Genomic DNA, 19373 nt, shown 5'->3' with positions numbered 1-19373 from the left:
ACCCAAGCTCCCGACTCGATTGTCGCAACATCCTCTTTTTTCTTCTTCCCGAGTACACCTCCAGCACCATTTTGAATGGCCTGGGTGGTCGCTTTGATTGCTGAATAACTCATGATCTTATTGGACTTGAGTCCTTCCTCAACCATGCCTCCCATTTTTACAACCTCATTAAAGGACTTACCCACTACTGACACCAAGTGACCAAAATAAGTGGGTTCCAAAGCCTACAAGAAATAATCAACCATCTCACTTTCTTTCATCGGAGGGTCAACCCTCGCTGCTTGTTCCCTCCAAAGGAATCCATATTCTCTGAAACTCTCACCGGGATTTTTCTTAATCTTTGTTAATGACAGACGGTCTGGGATAATTTCAAGATTATACTAAAAATGACAGGCGAAGGCTTGGGCCAAATCGTCCCATGTGTACCACCTGCTGTGATCTTGTCTGGTATACCATTCTAATGCCGATCCACTCAAACTTTGGCTGAAATATGCCATCAGCAATTCATCTCTTCCGCCTGCTCCTCTCATCTTGCTACAAAATCCTCTTAAGTGTGCTACTGGGTCACCATGCCCGTTATACATATCAAACTTGGGCATTTTGAACCCTGCTGGTAACTGAACATCTGGGAACAGACATAAATCTTTATAGGCCACACTTACTTGACCTCCCAACCCTCTCATATCTCTGAACGATTATTCTAAGCTTTTGATCTTTCTGATCATCTCTTCATGCTCGGGATTTTTGGGTGGCTTCTCAGTCTCTGTCGGGAGATCAAGATGAGGGGTGTAAGAACATGGTTCCGTGATTTTGAAGGTGGGTTCAGGAGGATAATATTGGTTGTCGTAAGTCTGGAATAGAGGTTCACTGGAAGATCAGTGTAATGTAGTAGGTAGAGGTGCCACAAAAACAGGAGTGATTAGTGGATGAGGGTATGGGACTTGCTTGGGTAGTGGAGCTTGAGAATTATGGGAAGTGGTGCCATACCATTGTTGGTTGGTAGAGGGGAAAGGCTGGAGATGAGTTCACAGTGGGAGGCTCCTAAGGTTGGGCCGATGGTGGGATATAAGCAGGGTTGGAGGGATAAACCGGTGGTGGATGCCCCTTTGCCCAGGCTTGGTACATTTCAGCAATCTACTGCTTTAACTGATACATCTCTTCCTTCATTGCATTAACATCCAGTTCTTCCACCTCTTTTGACGGGTCAACAATGCTCGTTTCCGGTTCTTGGTTGGGTATAATCAGCCTGTCTTTTGATCGGGTGTTGTATGAGTGAGTTGCCAGAATGCCAATCAACTAACCACCTGCCTGGACTCAATACATCAACAACAACCTTGTTAGCGATTAGGATTTAAACAGATTGGCAACCACATTTTGGGGAATGAATGCACCTAAGCAGTTAACCGTTTCTATTATGCATTTGATCGGCTGCTTCCGTCATCCCGACTTTTTCTTTTGCAACTTCCTTCTCTTTCTTCTCTTTTTCCATTCTGGCCTTTGCTTTTCTTTGTTTTAATCCTCTCATTTCCCTTTTGTTCTGCCATTGCTTCTTTCTCTTATTTTCTTTCTTTTCTTTTTCTTCTCTTTTTTTTCTCTTGTGTTTTCCTCTTCCTTTTTTTTCCTTCTTCTTTTTTTCTCTTTTGGTTATGGTCGAATCCTATGGATATTGCCTACGTATCATGACCCCTCATGAATCATACCAAGCGTAGTTCTGTGCGATAAGTACGAAAGTAAATAATAAAATATTTTTTGGGATTTTCAATTTCATAAAAGCAAACGCTTTGATTACAAAGACTCAACACTAACAGACTCCAAGAGAAACTAACAGACGCTGATGAAAAGATGAAATACAGACTCAAAAAATAAATATCATACTCCGACAGAAGAAAATGCAGACTCGACAACAAATGACAGACTTCAGCAGAAAGAAAATACAGACTCAATACAACTGGCAGACTCCAACAAAAAAGGAAATACAGACTCAAATGAAAAATCATGAATACATCAATGCTAATGGTGTTCGTAGGACATCATTCGGTCTCGCCGCGGGCCTATATGCAAGATCCCTTTGAAGTCGGTCCAAGTCACTCATTATCTGCTTAACGAATGTCATCTTTGCCGCGAAGAAGGTGGTGCGAGTCATATCCTCATAGACTTGCCACTTCATAACGATGAAATCGGCAATGTTTCTAATTCTCTCTCTTATGACACCTTTTTCTTGTAGCAATCGCCCGATCTGTTGGGCCCTGGCTTCCAAAGTTTGCTCGGCCACATGATTTTGCTCCTGAAATTATTGCAAATCTATTTCTAATTGTGCCAATGATGTATAGAAATGTTCTCTTTCAACTTTGAAGTCTTTCGCCTGTTTGATCATTTTGTTTTCCGTGGCGATGACCCTTTTCTTTAATCCCGCGACCTCATCGCCATACTTTTCTTTCAACTGCTTAACCAGGCGCGCTCGTTCATCCGCATTTTTAGCCAACTATTTTTGAGCCTTGGCTTGTTCACTTTCTGCTTTATTCAAATCAAAACTATAGTCACTCACTTTCTGCCTCAAGTTAGCTATGAGTTTCTCATCTTTGGCACTTCAGGCTGAGTTTTCTGCCGTTGTTTTCATTTTCTGAATCTGGGCTCGAAGAGCCTCATTTTCTATGGCTAGCTTTTTCTTTTCTCCTTCGTCTGCCGCGGCTTGCAAGCTATTTTCAAACTGAAGGACCCTGACTTGTTTTTCCAATTTGCTTATGGTAGCCTTGTACTCGTTTTCTTTGGTCAACCAGTCTCATTGCACTTATGCTCTGTCGGTGAACTGTTGGACATGGGGTCTCTTTGCGGGCCTTTCGGGATCATGTTGAACTCGGGATCTTTTACCATACCAAGCAGTATAACTAGGCTCTACCTCGCCTCTGGATAGATCTCGTACTTGAGTATTAGGTCCTAAGAATCTGCACTGATGCCAAATCCGATGCACTCTTTCTTCTGGGAAGGCAGTTTTTGGCTCTAACTCAATGGCCTACCGACTCAAATCTTCATCGTATGGGATGGTCTGGTATCGGCCTAACTGACGTAGGACTCTGTGCGGAGCATAAGGCTGAATACTCCGAAGATCCATCAACAACAAAAAAACATGCCTCAGCCGACATATAGATTACTTCACTGATCGAGAGCCACCCGATCGGCCATTCGATCTTGTCTGCAGTTAGAGATCTCAAATAAGCATGCCATGCTTCTGTACCATCCGGGAAATCATAACCCTCTACCCGCTTTTCATGTTTTTCGATGCATTCAAGGCCAGTCATACCACAATTCAAGTATCCAGGACGGTGGCAAAGGTGTTCTTCCATCCATAGTTGTAACAGCATATTGCACCCTTCAAAGAACTTCCCTCCTTCTCGATAATGGGTCAGTGCTCGGTAAATTTCCACCAAGATCAGCGGCAGTATAGTCCCATTTGCCTTTTTCATCATAAAGTCGATTATCCCTACAAGTGCGAACTCTATGTTCCTGTCTTTTCTAGGGCAAACCAAAATACCCAGGAACGCCGCTATGAAAGCTAATCCTCTCCGAGCTTCCCACTTTTCTTGGTTTCCCGCGTGAGTAAGACTTGTATCTGGCATTTCAAAGCCACGGGGATTCCCATAATGTCGATACAGAAAGTAGATGGTACAAAATCCTTTGGCTAAATTTCTGTCTCGGATGTCACGACTGATGCTTAACAAGTCCAAATATTTATGAGGGGTTACTGTTCTCGGTGCCACTGGGTATTGACTTCTAAGATTCCCTTAGAAACCAGCATAGCCTGCTATCTCTTACAGTGTAGGAGTTAACTCGAAATCAGCAAAGTGAAATACATTATGCGTTGGATCCCAGAATGGTATCAAGGCCTCAATCACGTCTTTTCTTGGCTTAACCTTCAAGAGCCCGATAAGACCACCCAATGCTTTTGTCACAGCCTTTCTGCTACCTTCCCCCAAATCATGCCACCACATATGTAGCTCCAAAGGGATCTCTTCACAGACTGAGAAAGGTTCATTTTGAATTGTGCTCATCCTACACATTTATTAAGGTGATTTTAATTAAAAGGAAACTATGACTCGTTTTGACTCAATAAAAGTGACCATCTTTTTTTCCAAAATTTTCACACAAATATTCGGCCTTGCCAATATGGCCTTTCAGCACTTCAAAAACGAAGATTTTAAGGTTGTGTCGGCTAACCAGCCAAAACCTTTAAAAGTGGTTGTTCTTGCAAAAACAGCCTTCCGGCGCCCTTTTAGGGACATTTGGCTATTTCTGACAAGAATGGCATCACCCTAATTATTTTTAAAAAGTAAAATTTTTGTTCTTTTGTGTTATTTTTTGCAAAAAAGAAGTTGGACCCGATGGGGGTTGCCTACATATCTCACACCCTGTGAGAATCAAACTGGCGTAGTTCGGGAAAAAATTTTAAGAAAATAAACCCAACTTCTTTTTATTTTCCCAAAAACACAAAGATATTTTTTCTATTTTTCTTTAAAATCCACAAAATTCCCCTCTTTTTTCAAAATTTTGGCAGAGTTTCAGTATACTTTAGAGACATTGGTTTTCACCGCAGGTAATTACCTCACACTGCTATTTTCTTTTCCAAATTCTCTCCCTTTTATTCAAAAGCCGGTCAGCATGCAAATCCGAAGCAAATAAATGCACAAGTAGCAAGTAAGATGCATCAGGATGGTCTTTTTATTTCGGGTGCACCTGTCCTAGACAGACCCAACCCCTGTGTTGAGTCTCCAAAGTCAAAATGCACATGATGCAAACAAACGTTCCTACTAGGGATCCGGCATGAGGTATTGTTATACTAGGTTTAAAAACCTGGGTTTATTTGTTCTAGACTTGGCTTACTCGAGTGGACAGCTCGAGCCGAGGGAGGGCAGCATACCGAAAATACAGAAGCTTCACCGGCTTTGCAACTTGTCCGAACCTCGTTCTAAATTTGGAATATGAATCCAACAGAAAAGAAGTCACACGAAGTGCACACTTCTTAATGATTTAGAAGACTCAGAGAGAAGAGGGATTTCGCAACAGTTTATATACAGTCCATGGAATATCAAAAAAAACAATCAATTAGCACATTAGGCCCAAATCATGTAACAAAATTAACTAATGGATAAAGTCACCTATAACAATTATTCTAAGCTCGAATTCTTAAACCCTGAACCAGAGATTCTGGGTTCGGTCCCCAGCAGAGTCGCCAGAGCTGTCACACCTCCTTTTTACATATACCCCCCGAAGAGGTGTATATAAGGGAGTTTTTTCCAATTTAAGTGACAATCGAAACGGGATTATTTTATTAAAAATTCATAGTCGCCACTTGGGATAATTTATGGTGTCCCAAGTCACCGGATTAGAATCACGAATCGAGGAAAAGATTGACTCTGTTTTACAGTCCGCGAACACAGAAATCCGGGTAAGGAATTTTGTTAACCTAGGAGAAGGTGTTAGGCATTCCCGAGTTCCGTGGTTCTAGCACGGTCACTCAACTGTTATTTTTGACTCAACTATTTGATTTTAAAAACACTTTTAGACCTATGTGCATTTAAGCTTTAAACCGCTTTTAATTGTTTTAAGGAAGATTTCAACGTCATCTAAAACACGTCCTTGGACCACGCCACATGAAATGCACCCGCAGTCCGAGACACATTTTATTTAACGTTGCTAAGATTTGGATTTGGGTCACATGAAATGCACACCCGAGTTTAAGGAAGTTAATTATTAAAATAACGTGCCTAAAGTGACTACGTGTTTGCAACTTCGCGAGGGCCATGGAATTTCAACTAAACGGCATGCCTCGAATCCTAAAGATCAATACAAGATTAACTAAATGAGGGTCATGCAATTGTCATTTTTGTTTGGCATGGAGCACCTCAATTCTAATTTAAAAGGGTATTCAAATTATATTTGGAGGGCCATGGACTATTTATATTTAAAATGGCATACCTCCAGTCTGCTTAAAAAAAGAGTTAATTAAATAACTAAGGAAAAAGAACTTAATGAGATTATAATTACTTTGATCTAAAGTTTAAACTTAAACCACTTAATCAACAAGAAACGAACATGCGAAATTTGCACCATTTTGTCCCAAAGCTTGGCTGGTCCTGATGTCCCATTTGTCAATAGCCCAAAGCTTAGCCCACATGAGCAATGTTGGGCTCATAATGTTGCCCATATCATGAATTAAGAGTGCAGGAGAGGGGCTAGGGAATTTGGGCACAATTAGGCCAACGCTAGAGGCCCAGACCTAACGTTTCTTCATTAGTTTTACCAATTTTGGCTCAAATACTGGCAGTCATAAGCGGATTCAGAACAATCTGATGGTCAAGAGCAAATCGTAGGCAACTTATTTGTCATTCAATCCCCAAATTTAAAGCCATGCAGATCACAAGCAATCATTTCAAGCTTATGCCTAACAAGAAACTGCTTTTGAAATGGAAACATAAGAACATGTTTCCCCTTTAAATCCCAGACTAGGAGTTTCAGCATAAAATGAAATGCAAAATATAACAATATGGAGAATCAGAATTATATTCAACCATGGCTAAAACTAAACACCTAATGAATATGCTTCAGGATACTCTAATCTATCATCCCCTTTTGATTACTAAGTTCCACAAGGGAATTGCCAAGCAAGCAACAAAAATAAAATTCTTGAGGCTCACATCAGCCTCTTCAATACCCATAGATACAGCAAACAGAATGTCATATGTCCAAACAGTTTTCATGTCCTTTTAATACATATCATCTAAATCAAAATGCTACTCGGAAATTTTAGGAACTCGAAGGGAATTGAACAACGAGAAATAGAAAATTAAATGTCTACCCATAATGGAAACTAAGCTAAATACACAAATTAACTAATTTCGAATGTGCAGAAACATCATTTAACCAACTACTCAATTACAAACCTCGGCTTGACTAAGCCAACTTCATGTTCATCCATTCTCATACATTAAAAAGTAAGGTGAATACCTGGAAGGTGAAATGAAAGAAAACAAAAGGGAGTCAGTAGCCAAGCAGCAAAGCAACAGAACCCAGCAACCACGACTCCAACAAAACCAAACTCAAAACCAAGAATGAAGTGCAGCAGTCCAGAAAAACAGTTTCAATCGAGTGGTAACTCAGTAGAATTCAAACCAAGCTTAAAACCAAATTCAATCCATCTCAAACACTCAATGAATCAAAGATTGATTTAGCAGGTTGGAAATTTTAAAAAAAAAACAGAGAAGGAAATCAATGAAACAGTAAAGTTCAGCCGTTTGGTATTTTCCTGGATTGTTTTTTCTCTTTTTTCTTCTTGAATGCCAAGTTAGAGAACCTTTATAGGCAAGGCATTTAGGGCAGCTTCCAAGTATCAGTTTTGCAATTAGGACCGTTTGAAATTTTCATTATAGCTTAGATACCCTTAGTTTAAAATCAAAATTCAAAACAGCCCACTTCCCTAACTTCCTAGAATCTTCCTGTTCTATTACAAAAATATCCCCTATGCTGATTACCCATACTATCCCCCTCACCCCTAAAATTTACTTTTTCAGCCTAAAAACCAACTATGGGACAATTTGAACCAATGGTTCAGACCCAAATGGATGGGTCAACCTTGCACCCAAAGCCCAAACCAAAAGGTCAGAACCCCAAATGATCAATCCTTGTGAGAAGTAACCACAAAATCCCAAAATATGAGCTAACAATTGATTTTCTGTTAAGCTAAACCCTTGACAAGAATTAAACTAAATCAATCAAATTAATAAAATCCAATTCCAACTCATTAACAGAAAACGCCATAACTTAACATAAAATTAAGAAGATGAAGAACAGCAAGTAGAAGTTTGAAAAAAAAAAAGAAAAACTGAACAACTGACGAAACATACCCTAAATTGATCTAAAGGGAAAGACTAGGTTCGAAACTCTTTGATCAATTCTAGACGGAGGATAAGTCACTCAAACAGACGTAGAAGGAAAAAAAGAAGAACGAGAGATGAAATGAGCAATAACGGACAGAAAACGAAAGAAGACTCACCAAGTAAAACTCGAAGCCAACACTGGAACCTTCAATTTAACGAAATTGATGCTAACCACTTATTCTTTGTCAAGAACAAATAAACAACATCGATTTGCATTGAATCAAATTTCAAAACATGAAAATCGGGAGCGTAGGCTAACGCATGTCGTGGAATTGAGGGTAAAGCGATTTGGGGTTTTAGTGTTCATCCCTTCGAATCAAGATTCGACAGAATCTAAGGTGATTCGAAGGAAACAGAATAGAGATTGGGGAAGAGGGGGTGTGAGGGTTTCAGGGTGTTAGCTTGGACTGGTTTGGTGGTGGCGCCGCCAGGTTTATGATGGTGGAGAATAGGGGCAGCGGGTAGGGTTTTCGAGGGGTCTCTGAGGTGGGAGTTGAAAGAGGCGAGATGAGGGGGGTAGGGTAGTGTTTGGACATATATATATTAAGACCTCCCCACTTCTGAACCGTCAGATCAACTAACCTCGACGGTCGAGATCAAAGGATAACAAAACGACGTCGTTTCGGATGAAGGGGTGACCGGACCGGGTTGAGATGCGGGTTTGGGCCGGGTTTCGGTACTTAACAATTGGGCCTGTGGTTCTTAATTGGATTTGGCCCAACAGATTTTTAAGAACAAATTCCCTTTCTCTTTTCTTTTGTTCTATTATTCCTCTTTTTTGCTTTTCTATAATTAATTGAAATCCCAAATTAACTCCTAAATTGATCTAATCTTTAAAATTAGGCTAATTATATACTATAATATTTACAAAAAATTAATTACTCCTAAATTAAAAGAGAAAATTACTAATTTAAAGCTAAAAGGCTAAACATGCAAAAGTAAGCCAATATTTGTAATTTTTTCCATTTTTATAAAACAACTAATTTGCTAATTAATCCTAAAATATAGAATTAAATCCTAAATGCAAATGCCACATATTTTTGTATTTTTCATTAGTTAAACAAAATTAACATGCACAGACAAATGCAACCAATTAACAAAAAATGCCACAAAAATCCACGAAATTGCAAAAACGGAAAAAAATATTTTGTTTTGAATTTGTGGAGTAATTCATATAGGGCAAAAATCACGTGCTCACAGTGGGTACTTCACGGGCGCTGCAAATCAAAATGCCTACAAACATCTCAAGGGGTTCGTAGATACATGCTGGGGGAGCAAATAGATGAATGTGTCCGAGGATGCGTTGAGATTGAGACTTTTCCCGTTCTCACTTCGGGGAAAGGCATTGGATTGGCTCGAGAGACTCCCCAACCATTCCATCACAACTTGGGATGAGTTGGCGGATAAGTTTATTGTCAAATTCTTCTCTCCTAGTCATATGGCGGCACTTCGAGATGAAATATTAGCCTTTAAGCAAGAGCCAACGGAACCTTTGCATAAGATGTGGGAGCGGTATAGAACGATGGTGAAGGAATGCCCAAATAATGATATGACCGAGGCCATGATCCAACAAACCTTCTACCGGGGCATAAATACTACAAATCAATGCATTGTTAACCAATTGGCCGGGGGCAATTTTATGAAACTTTCTTATGAGGAGGCATGTGATGTACTTGATGAAATGGCGGACACTTCTTTAGCATGGTAGAGTAGAGCAAATGTTCCTCAAGGTGACCCTACGATTATCTATTTGCACAAAGAATTACATGATCACGGGCAAGCGATAGCTGAACTTACCACTACGATGAATCAATTGGCTAAGGCACAGTTGCAACAAGTTCAGAATCCTCGCCAAGTGAATGCCATGGAGGGTGTTAGAATGCTTTTCAACAAGAGAAGGCAAAGGGGGCAACAAAATCAAGGAAATTCTAAGCAATTTGTTGATGAATATGATGGGTGTCAAAATGATGGTTATGATGACCAAAGTGAAGAGGTACAATATGTCAACAACTATCAACGCAATAGAGGCAACTCCGCAAACCAACAATGGCGACCCCAAGGAAATTGGGGAAATCAACAACAAAGTGGTGGCAATTGGAACAACAACAAAAACAACAATTGGGGTAATTAGAACAACAAACAAGGCAACTGTAATGGAAATAACAACAATTGGGGCAACAACAACAATCAAGGCGGGTGGAACAACAATGGAAACCAAGGCAACAGGGGGCAAGGCTTTCAAAGGCCGCCAATGTACCAACAACCGAACAATCCACACCCTTTCCCTTCTCAAGGTCCTAGTTCTTCTGGTAATGATATGGGTAAAATTGAAATGATGTTCGAGCAGATGATGAAGAGGAATGCAGATTCGGATGCACAGTTAGCTTCTCACAACACCTCTATCCTAAACTTGGAGTTGCAATTAGGACAAATCTCTCAGTCATTGAATACTTGACCGAAGGGTGCTCTACCATGTGATACGGTAGTGAACCGAAGGGTGGAAATAACAATCATGTGATGGTGGTTACAACAAGAAGTGGGAGAGCCAGTGATGTGAATGCCTCAAAGAAAAAGCAAGTTGTGGATGAAGATGTTGAGTTGTGGGATGATGATGTACCTTTGATTGTTGAAGATGTGGTTGAAGAGAATGTGAACAATGATGTGAGAATTGATATTGGTGAGACCGAGGTAGAAACCCAAGATGTCGTGAACCCGACTAGGGAACACGTGATTGACATGCCCGAGCCGGTGGTGTCAAAAGCCAAGGCTCCTCTGCCAAGGCCACCTCCATCTTATCCTCAAAGGCTCGCAAAGCAGAAGAATGATAATAAGTTTAAAAAGTTCATTGACATGATGAAGAGCTTATCTATTAATGTGCCTCTGGTGGAGGCACTTGAACAAATGTCGGGTTATGAAAAATTCATGAAGGACTTGGTTTCAAAGAAGCGTTCTATGGACTGTGAAACTATAAAGATGACTCACCAAGTTAGTGCTATAATGCATTCAATGGCCCCGAAGCTTGAAGATCCCAGTGCTTTTACCATTCCTTGCACCATTGGAAGTGCGGATTTTGCCAAAGCTCTTTGTGACTTGGGAGCTAGTATCAATTTGATGCCCTACTCGGTTTTCAAAACTTTGGGTATCAGGAAACCTAGGCCAACTTCAATGAGACTTCAAATGGCGGATCGGTTGATGAAGCGACCTTTGGGCATTACTGATGATGTGCTTGATCGGGTGGACAAATTCATATTGCTGGCCGACTTTGTAATTTTGGATTGTGAGGTGGACCATGAGGTTTCTATTATCTTGGGCAGACATTTCCTTGCAACGGGGAAGGAATTGGTTGATGTTGAAGTGGGTGAGCTCACTTTCTGAATGGGACATGAAAAGGTCGTTTTCCACATTTGCAAATCTATGAAGCAGTCCAATAGAACCGAGGTGTGCTCATTTGTAGACCTTGTCACAGCAGTGATTGTGGATGATACCAATGTTTTGATCAACATGGAAGATCCTCTTGAAGCAGTGCTCTTGAACATGGATGTCAATGATGATGCAAGTAGAGTGGAATGTGTCAATGCCCTACATGGGATGGGCTCCTATTCTTATGAGCCGAGGAAGCTATCTTTGGATCTTGAAAATCAGAAAACTTCACCAACAAAGCCATCAATTGAGGAGCCACTGGCGTTGGAGTTGAAGCCACTTTCTCCACACCTCAGGTATGAATTCTTAGGTTCAAATTCTACTTTACCAGTTATTCTTTCTTCTTGCCTTACTAACATGCAGGTTGAGGCCACTTTGGCGGTGCTTCAAAAGCGAAAAAGGGCAATTAGATGGACTCTAGCTGACATTGGGGAATAAGCCCCGTATTTTGCATGCACAAAATCATCTTGGAGGAGGATGCAAAGCCTTCTTTGGAGCATCAAAGAAGATTAAATGAGGCGATGCAAGAAGTGGTGAAGAAAGAGGTTATCAAGTGGTTAGACGCCGGTGTGGTTTATCCTATTTCTGACAGTTCTTGGACTTCTCCGGTGCAATGTGTGCCGAAGAAGGGTGGTATGACTATGGTGACCAATGACAACAATGAACTAATTCCTACTCGCACGGTCATCGGGTGAAGAGTATGTATGGACTACCGGAAGCTAAACAAGGTGACCCGAAAAGATCATTTCCCATTGTTATTCCTTGACCAAATGCTAGATCGTCTTGCGGAGCGTGCTTTCTATTGCTTTTTGGATGATTACTCGGGGTACAATAAAATTTTAATTGCCCCGGAGGACCAAGAGAAGACAACTTTTACTTGTCCCTATGGCACATTCGCTTTCTCTCGAATGCCATTCGGATTGTGTAATGCTCCGGTGACCTTCCAACGTTGCATGATGCTTATTTTCACTGACATGATGGAAGATATCTTGGAGGTTTTCATGGATGATTTCAGCATGGTTGGGGATTCTTTTGATGAGTGTCTGAAAAATTTGGATAGAGTATTGGCCCGGTGTGAAGACACAAACCTCGTACTCAATTGGGAAAAATGTCATTTCATGGTTGAAGAGGGTATAGTGTTGGGTCACAAAATCTCGAAACGAGGAATTGAGGTTGACAAAGCCAAGATAGAGGTGATTTCAAGGCTTCCTCCCCCTATTTCTGTCAAAGGGGTGAGGAGTTTTCTTGGGCACGCAGGTTTTTACCGGAGGTTCATAAAAGATTTTTCCAAAGTGGTACACCCTTTGTGCAAGTTGCTAGAGAAAGATGCAAAGTTTTTGTTCGATGAGAGTTATATGCAAGCATTCGAGCTTCTCAAGCTCAAGTTGACTTCAACCTCCATCATTACCGCACCAAATTGGAGCTTGCCTTTCGAGCTCATATGTGATGCTAGTGACGTTGCGGTTGGGGTTGTTTTGGTCCAAAGAATCAACAAGATGTTTCATCCGGTGTACTACACAAGCAAGACCATAAATGAGGCTCAAAGGAACTATATAGTCACCGAGAAAGAGTTGTTGGCTATTGTGTTTGCTATGGAAACGTTTCGACCTTATCTTATGGGGCCAAAAGTTATAGTGCACACCGATCATGCCGCCCTTAGGTACTTGATGACAAAGAAAGACTCCAAGGCAAGATTGATGAGATGGGTGCTACTACTCCAAGAGTTTGATCTAGAAATTGTTGACCGGAAAGGTAGTGAGAATCAAGTGGCGGACCACTTGTTCCGTTTGGAGGAGAAGGGGAGGCCTTATGACGGCCTTGAGATCAATGATTCATTTTCCGACGAACAACTCCTTGCGGTGTCACTGAAGGATATGCTATGGTTTGCCGATGTTGCCAATTACCTTGTGACCGGAATAATCCAGTGTGAGCTCTTTTCTAACCAAAGGAAGAAGCTCAAGCGGGATAGTTTGGATTTCTGTTGGGATGAGCCATACTTGTTCAAGATTTGCACGGATGGTGTGATTTGTAGATGTGTCCCGAAGGAAGAACAATTGAGTATCTTAGAGGCTTGCCATTCTTCACCCTATGGTGGTCAACATTGTGGGGTGCGGACTGCCTCGAAAGTTCTTAGTTGTGGATTCTATTGGCCCACCGTGTTCAAAGATGCGGGTGATTTGGTAAAGAGGTGTGGTGAGTGCCAAAGAGCGGGCAGAATTTCAAAAAGGGATGAGATGCCTCTCAATACGATTCTAGAAGTGGATATCTTTGATGTTTGGGGCATCGATTTCATGGATCCATTTGTTAGCTCTTGCGGGAATACTTACATTCTCATAGCGGTTGACTATGTCTCAAAATGGGTTGAAGTCGTGGTTTTGCCTAATAATGAAGCCCGGAGTGTTGTTGCGTTTCTTAAAAAGAGCATCTTCACAAGGTTTGGCACTCCTCGTGCGATTATTAGTGATGGGGGGTCTCACTTTTGCAACAAGGATTTCAACACGTTACTTTCTAAGTACGGTGTCAATCATAAGGTTTATACCCCCTATCATCCTCAAGCTAGTGGTCAAGTGGAAGTCTCCAACAGAGAAATTAAGAGCATCTTTTCAAAAACTGTCAATGCTAATAGGACCGATTGGTCGAAAAAGTTGGATGACGCTCTATGGGCTTATCGGACGGCTTACAAAACTCCGATTGGTATGTCTCCGTATCGGTTGGTGTTTGGAAAATCTTATCATCTTCCATTTGAATTAGAGCACAAGGCCATGTGGGCTTTGAGGAAGTTGAATTTGGAATGGGATGTTGCGACAAATCTTCGTGTTGAACAACTTAATGAGCTCGGTGAGTTTAGATTCCATGCCTACTCAAGTTCATCCTTGTATAATGACAAAATGAAGTACCTTCACGACAAATATGCTCGGGGTAAGGAGTTCAAGGTTGGAGATATAGTTCTCTTGTTCAATTCCCGGTTACGTCTGTTTCCGGGTAAGCTCAAGTCAAAGTGGAGTGGGCCATTTGAAGTTGTGTTTGTGACCTCATTTGGTGCTCTTGATCTAAGGAACAAAAATGATGAAGTTTTCAGAGTTAATTGACACCGGGACAAGCATTATCTTGGAAAATTTGATGATAGCAACGTGGTGGCACTTCTTCATCTAAAGTGATGTGATGGTAACATGCATCATGCCGCGACGTTAAATCAGGCGCTTCTGGGAGGCAACCCATGTCTTTTTCTTCTTGTTTACTTTGATTTTCTTTGTAGTGTAGGATTGATTTTTGAGCTAATTGGTTGTGAGATGTTGCAGGGATTGTGTTGATACAGTGCAAAACATTTTGGAAAAATTGAACAGTTTCTGAAGTTGCCAGTGCGGTCCGCACTGGTGAAGGCCAAGTAAGGTACTCTCTGAAGATTGCCACCACGGCCGCATTCCATTTAGTGCGGACCGCGGTGGACCTCCGCAGCCGCGGTCTGTTTTGTGCGGACCACGGAGGTTGCCTTCTCAATCTTCTTCTGAACAAACCCAGCGCGGTCCGCGGTACGTTTTGTGCAGCCGCGCTAGTAGGTATGACCGGGCCCCACAAGTTTTTCTATAAATAAACCTCAGGGGTCACCGGTTACCCTTTTCGAAAAATTGATTCTCAGAGACCTAAAAATTACTGTTCATCTTTCCTCTTCTTCGTAATAGCTTGTTTGCATTGTGTTTCTTCACTCCTTCTCAAATACCTGGTAACAATTCAACCACTTTTTGTTATTTTAATTATTTAATTTCATTTTATGGCCTTTTCTATTAACTGTGTAGACTTCTTCCCCCCCCCCCCCGTAATTCTTCAATTTTGATGATAGTTTAGTTTAACTGTTAAATTTTGTGTGCCTGAGGAGTATTATTAACTGGGTAAATTGAGTAGGGACAAAGTTAGGTGAAAACTTGAACAAAAAGGCAAAACCCATGAACCCTAACTCAGTGCCTTGGCTAAGCACCCTCCGTGGACCGCGGTCCGCAGTGCTGTGATGCGGTCTGCGGTACCACTTTGTGCGGACTACAGTGCTTATGTTCTGAAAGATTGACTTGTTGCCCAGTGCGGCCTCACTACATTTTGTGTGGTCCGTGATGGCCCACCGCGGCCGCGATGATATTTTTTGCGGACCGCGGTGGTGAGATTCAAAGGATGAATTTTTAGACCTTACCCCCAATCCGGACCGCGGTTGCTTGTATGCGGTCCGCGGTGCCTTCAGTGTGGCCGCACTCCTTTTTGTGCGGTTCGCGGTGCATTGTGTCTGCAACATCTTCTGCAACTTTTGAGCTTCTATTCTAAAATTCATTTTCCACAACTGATTCACTACTTGTGCTGATACTAACAAAGCTAGATGTTTGTGCTTGCAGAAAATGGTTAAAAAATGAGGCAAAGGCTCGAAACAACCCGGCCAAGGTGATTCTTCCCGGGGAGGGAAGCAAAGGATGGTAAAAATCACTCCCCAGGCTAGAAAAAACATCAAAGACATGAGGAAGGCCATAAAAGCGGCTGACAGAGCCATTGACAACTCAGGGAGTGAGTACGAGCCCTCTCGGGAGATCTCTTCAGATTCAGTCCAACTATACATCCCGTATCCGGAGAGGGCCATACATAGAGACACTCCTCCCTTTTCCCCTGATGCTCAAGCTTCAATCAACATTTCTTCTAGGTCGTCTTTGGGCTCAGCAGCAGGTAGTGTGGATGAATACTCTACCTTTCCAACAGCTTCAATATCTGGAGAGGGTGCTAGAGGTGATGAGGGAGATGGGGAGTTACCTGGGGGTGGTATGCCTCAGGTTGGGAGTATTGACCGGACTAGAAATCCCGCTGTTTGGGAAGATAGATTCGTCATCCAGGTGGCGTTCCACAAGTTTAGGGAATGGTGGCCAACACAAAAGTTGATTCTTGAGAGGAGCTTCATTGACAGAGACCTTCTACCCCTACACCCCAATGTACATAGACAGTTTCGAGCTCGAGTGGGTTGGGAGCACTTTAAAGATAATTGTGTGAAGGCGAATGAGCACATGGTCAATGAGTTTTATAGCAGTGTGGCCCACATCTTGAAGGGCACTAATGTGACCAAAGTGCGAAACAAAAATGTGGTATTTACCGGGAAGGCACTAAATAAATACTTGGGGTTCATTGAAGAAGATGAGTCCCTTTATAATGAAAAGTTGGCAATAGGCGAGGAGGTTCGTCCGTGGTTATATTCATACCTGGAAATCCTGGGTACGGTTCCAGAGTGGTTGCAAGTAGGGGTCAAAATACTTTGGAGGACCTTTAACTTTGAGTCTAGGGGGTGGTTGACTTTTGTGTGCAGTCGGCTCGACCCCACTACCCATGATCATACTATTCCACTTGCCCGGGCTGTTCTTGTTGCATCTATTATGGCGGGATACCCTATCAACGTGGGCAATGTGATGTCCCGCGTCATTTCTGCAGTGGGGGTGAGCATGACCGGAACTACCCTTTTCCCAGCACCCTCACTATGTATTTTCGGGCCTTGGAGGTGGAGAAGAGACTTTTTGACATCAAGGTCAAACCTGTGGTTCCATTTTCTTGGTATAGTTTGAAGGGGTCAGACAACCCCAAGGACAAGAATTACAAGCCGCCTGCTTCTGCCCCAACTGGCCAGTCTGAAGAGCCGGTTGCGGTAGAGCCCTCCACTGAGCCTGCCTCCACAGTTGCTGACATGCCTCTCGGACCTTCCACTACTACTGGTCCCTCTACTTCAGCTGGCCCAGGGATTCCATCTTCCCGGGGCCATCCTATCACCGCCCACCAGCTGAGCCAGACATTTCATAGCTTGAACAACTGGATGGCGACTACTTCGTCCAAGTTGTCTACATTGACCTCCACCATTGCGGCCAGTCGGCACTACAGCTAGTGCAGGTGCCCCAGTCTATCGAGGATTCACTTAAAAAGATTCTTGCCAACCAGCAAAAGATCCTTGATTCTCAGGCTGCCTTGGCTAAGGCAGTGGATTCAGATGGCAAAGCCCTGAAGGAGCTTTCCAGGGAGCACAAGAAGCTACGCAAAACACGGGCTTCCAAGGAGTTTGTGAAGGAGCTTAGAGCGGATGTGGACAGACTGAAGGCAGACCAACTGCCTTTAGATTTTCTATTTGAGGACCCAGCCCCAGCAGTAGTACCAGCAGTAGAACCACAGCAGGAGTAGACACAGAGGCTTCCTAAGAAGAAGAGGAAGCTCCCTAGTGCAGATGAGGTGATCATCTAGTTGGCAGACCTACCAGAGGCTTCCTCCAGTCAGCCACAGGATGTTCCTAATATTCAACCCATCCAGGTCCAGGCCCCAGTCCCAATAGCTTAGCAGTAGGAGACCGGAAACCAGTCTGAGGTTCCCGCGCATACAGAGGACCCGGGGACCATTGATGATCCCATGCAGACGGACACGGCTTAGGGAGTTCCCATATCCTTTCCTTATACTTTTGGTACTTATTTGTTTAGTTGGCATTGGGGACAATGCCAGCTTTTATTTGAGGGGGTGCGCCCGACATTTTTGGATGACTGTATATATTGTTACATTTTATGTCTTTTTGATCTTCTATTGGTCTGTATATAACTTTACATTTAGCTTCTTTTATCGCATTTTTTTATCTTCCATTTGGTCTGTATATAAACTTACATTATTGTATATATTCACCCCCCCCCCCCATTGTATATTCAAATCCCCTATTATACATATTCATTCTATTTTCTATTTTTGTAAAAATTCCTCGTTTTTAACTTCTTAGATAGGCTCGTAGCTTTTTGTTTCGTTTTTGCCGCTTTCAATAAGCCTTGGTTTTCTTAATACCACGGTTCTTTCCAAAGGTAGAGTATTGTGTGAACCGGGTGGCTCTTCCCGATGATGGATGGCGTGACAACCTTCTTAAGGGTTTGAGTTCGTTTTTGTTTTCATATTTGGTAGCTTGTAGTTAAGGATACTTAAAGCAAAGCTTCACTTGAGCCTAACACATTTGCCTTTGATCCCATGATCAAAGACAAGTTGTTGTGTTTCGGATGGTGAAAGTCGTGACCTTCAGACTCTTGTGTTGACCAAACAATCATCATGTGGTCTTTCGGGACTATTGTGTGCTCAATTGTGTCTAAGGTTGTTGTGGGCCCCCGACTCTATGTCTTTAGCAATCCTTGAGCTTGTGTGGTGAGAAATCGAATTGTGAGTCCAAGTCCCAAGCCAATGGTCTAGAACTTGCCCTGAATGTCTGTTGAGGCGAAATCTTGAGTGAAATTTGGCTTGAGAAGTGATTATAGGCTCTACTTGATCCAAATGATAGTTGAACAATTCCATACCCCACCAATGATATAATCCCTAGTTAACCCTTTTCAGCCTTAAAACTTTTTCTTTCAAGAACTAATACTATAAGCCTATATCCGTTATAAAATATACCCTCTTTTAGCACCCGATCTTCCCTTGAGCAATGGCAAAAGTTTAAGTTTGGGGGGAGAGACGAGAGAGGGAACAAAGTGGTAAAAGGTATTAAAGCGAAGAAAAGGAAGGCAATGAAAAAGAAAAGAAAAAAAAAGGACAAAAAGAAAGCCCAATGTGAAAAAGAATAAAAAGGGATTCAAGAAAAAACAAAAGAGAAAAAAAAGGTGTGGAAAAAGTTGAAAAAAGGAGAAACGTTTTGAAGTGCATTAGAAAGAGTGACATTATGTCTCTCTAACCCCTTAAAAAGAAGTGAGATACTCAAAGAGTCAAGAAAATTGTGTCAAATGAATCAAAAGAAGTGCTTAAGGGAAGATGGAACCCATTTAGACCAAAAACTTTTCCTACCCTAAACCAAAAGCCTTCACATTGACTCCTCAAAAGCCCTATATGATCTTGAGTTGAATGACTCTTACATTAGTGGATACTTACATGAGGGGCAAGCATATGGTACTTGGAGCCAGATTTGTGGCCTTTCCTTGAGAGAGATGAGTGAATTCTCATTAACCTCGGTTTGTGTGCTAATACTCTAAAAGGTGAGGTTTGCTTAGGGAGAGTTGAGGATGTGTG

This window comes from Nicotiana sylvestris, chromosome 4 (assembly GCF_000393655.2).
Source record: "Nicotiana sylvestris chromosome 4, ASM39365v2, whole genome shotgun sequence".
In the NCBI taxonomy this organism is placed as follows: domain Eukaryota; kingdom Viridiplantae; phylum Streptophyta; class Magnoliopsida; order Solanales; family Solanaceae; genus Nicotiana; species Nicotiana sylvestris.
The sequence above is the reverse complement of the archived record's forward strand: the minus strand, read 5'-3'. Positions refer to the sequence as shown.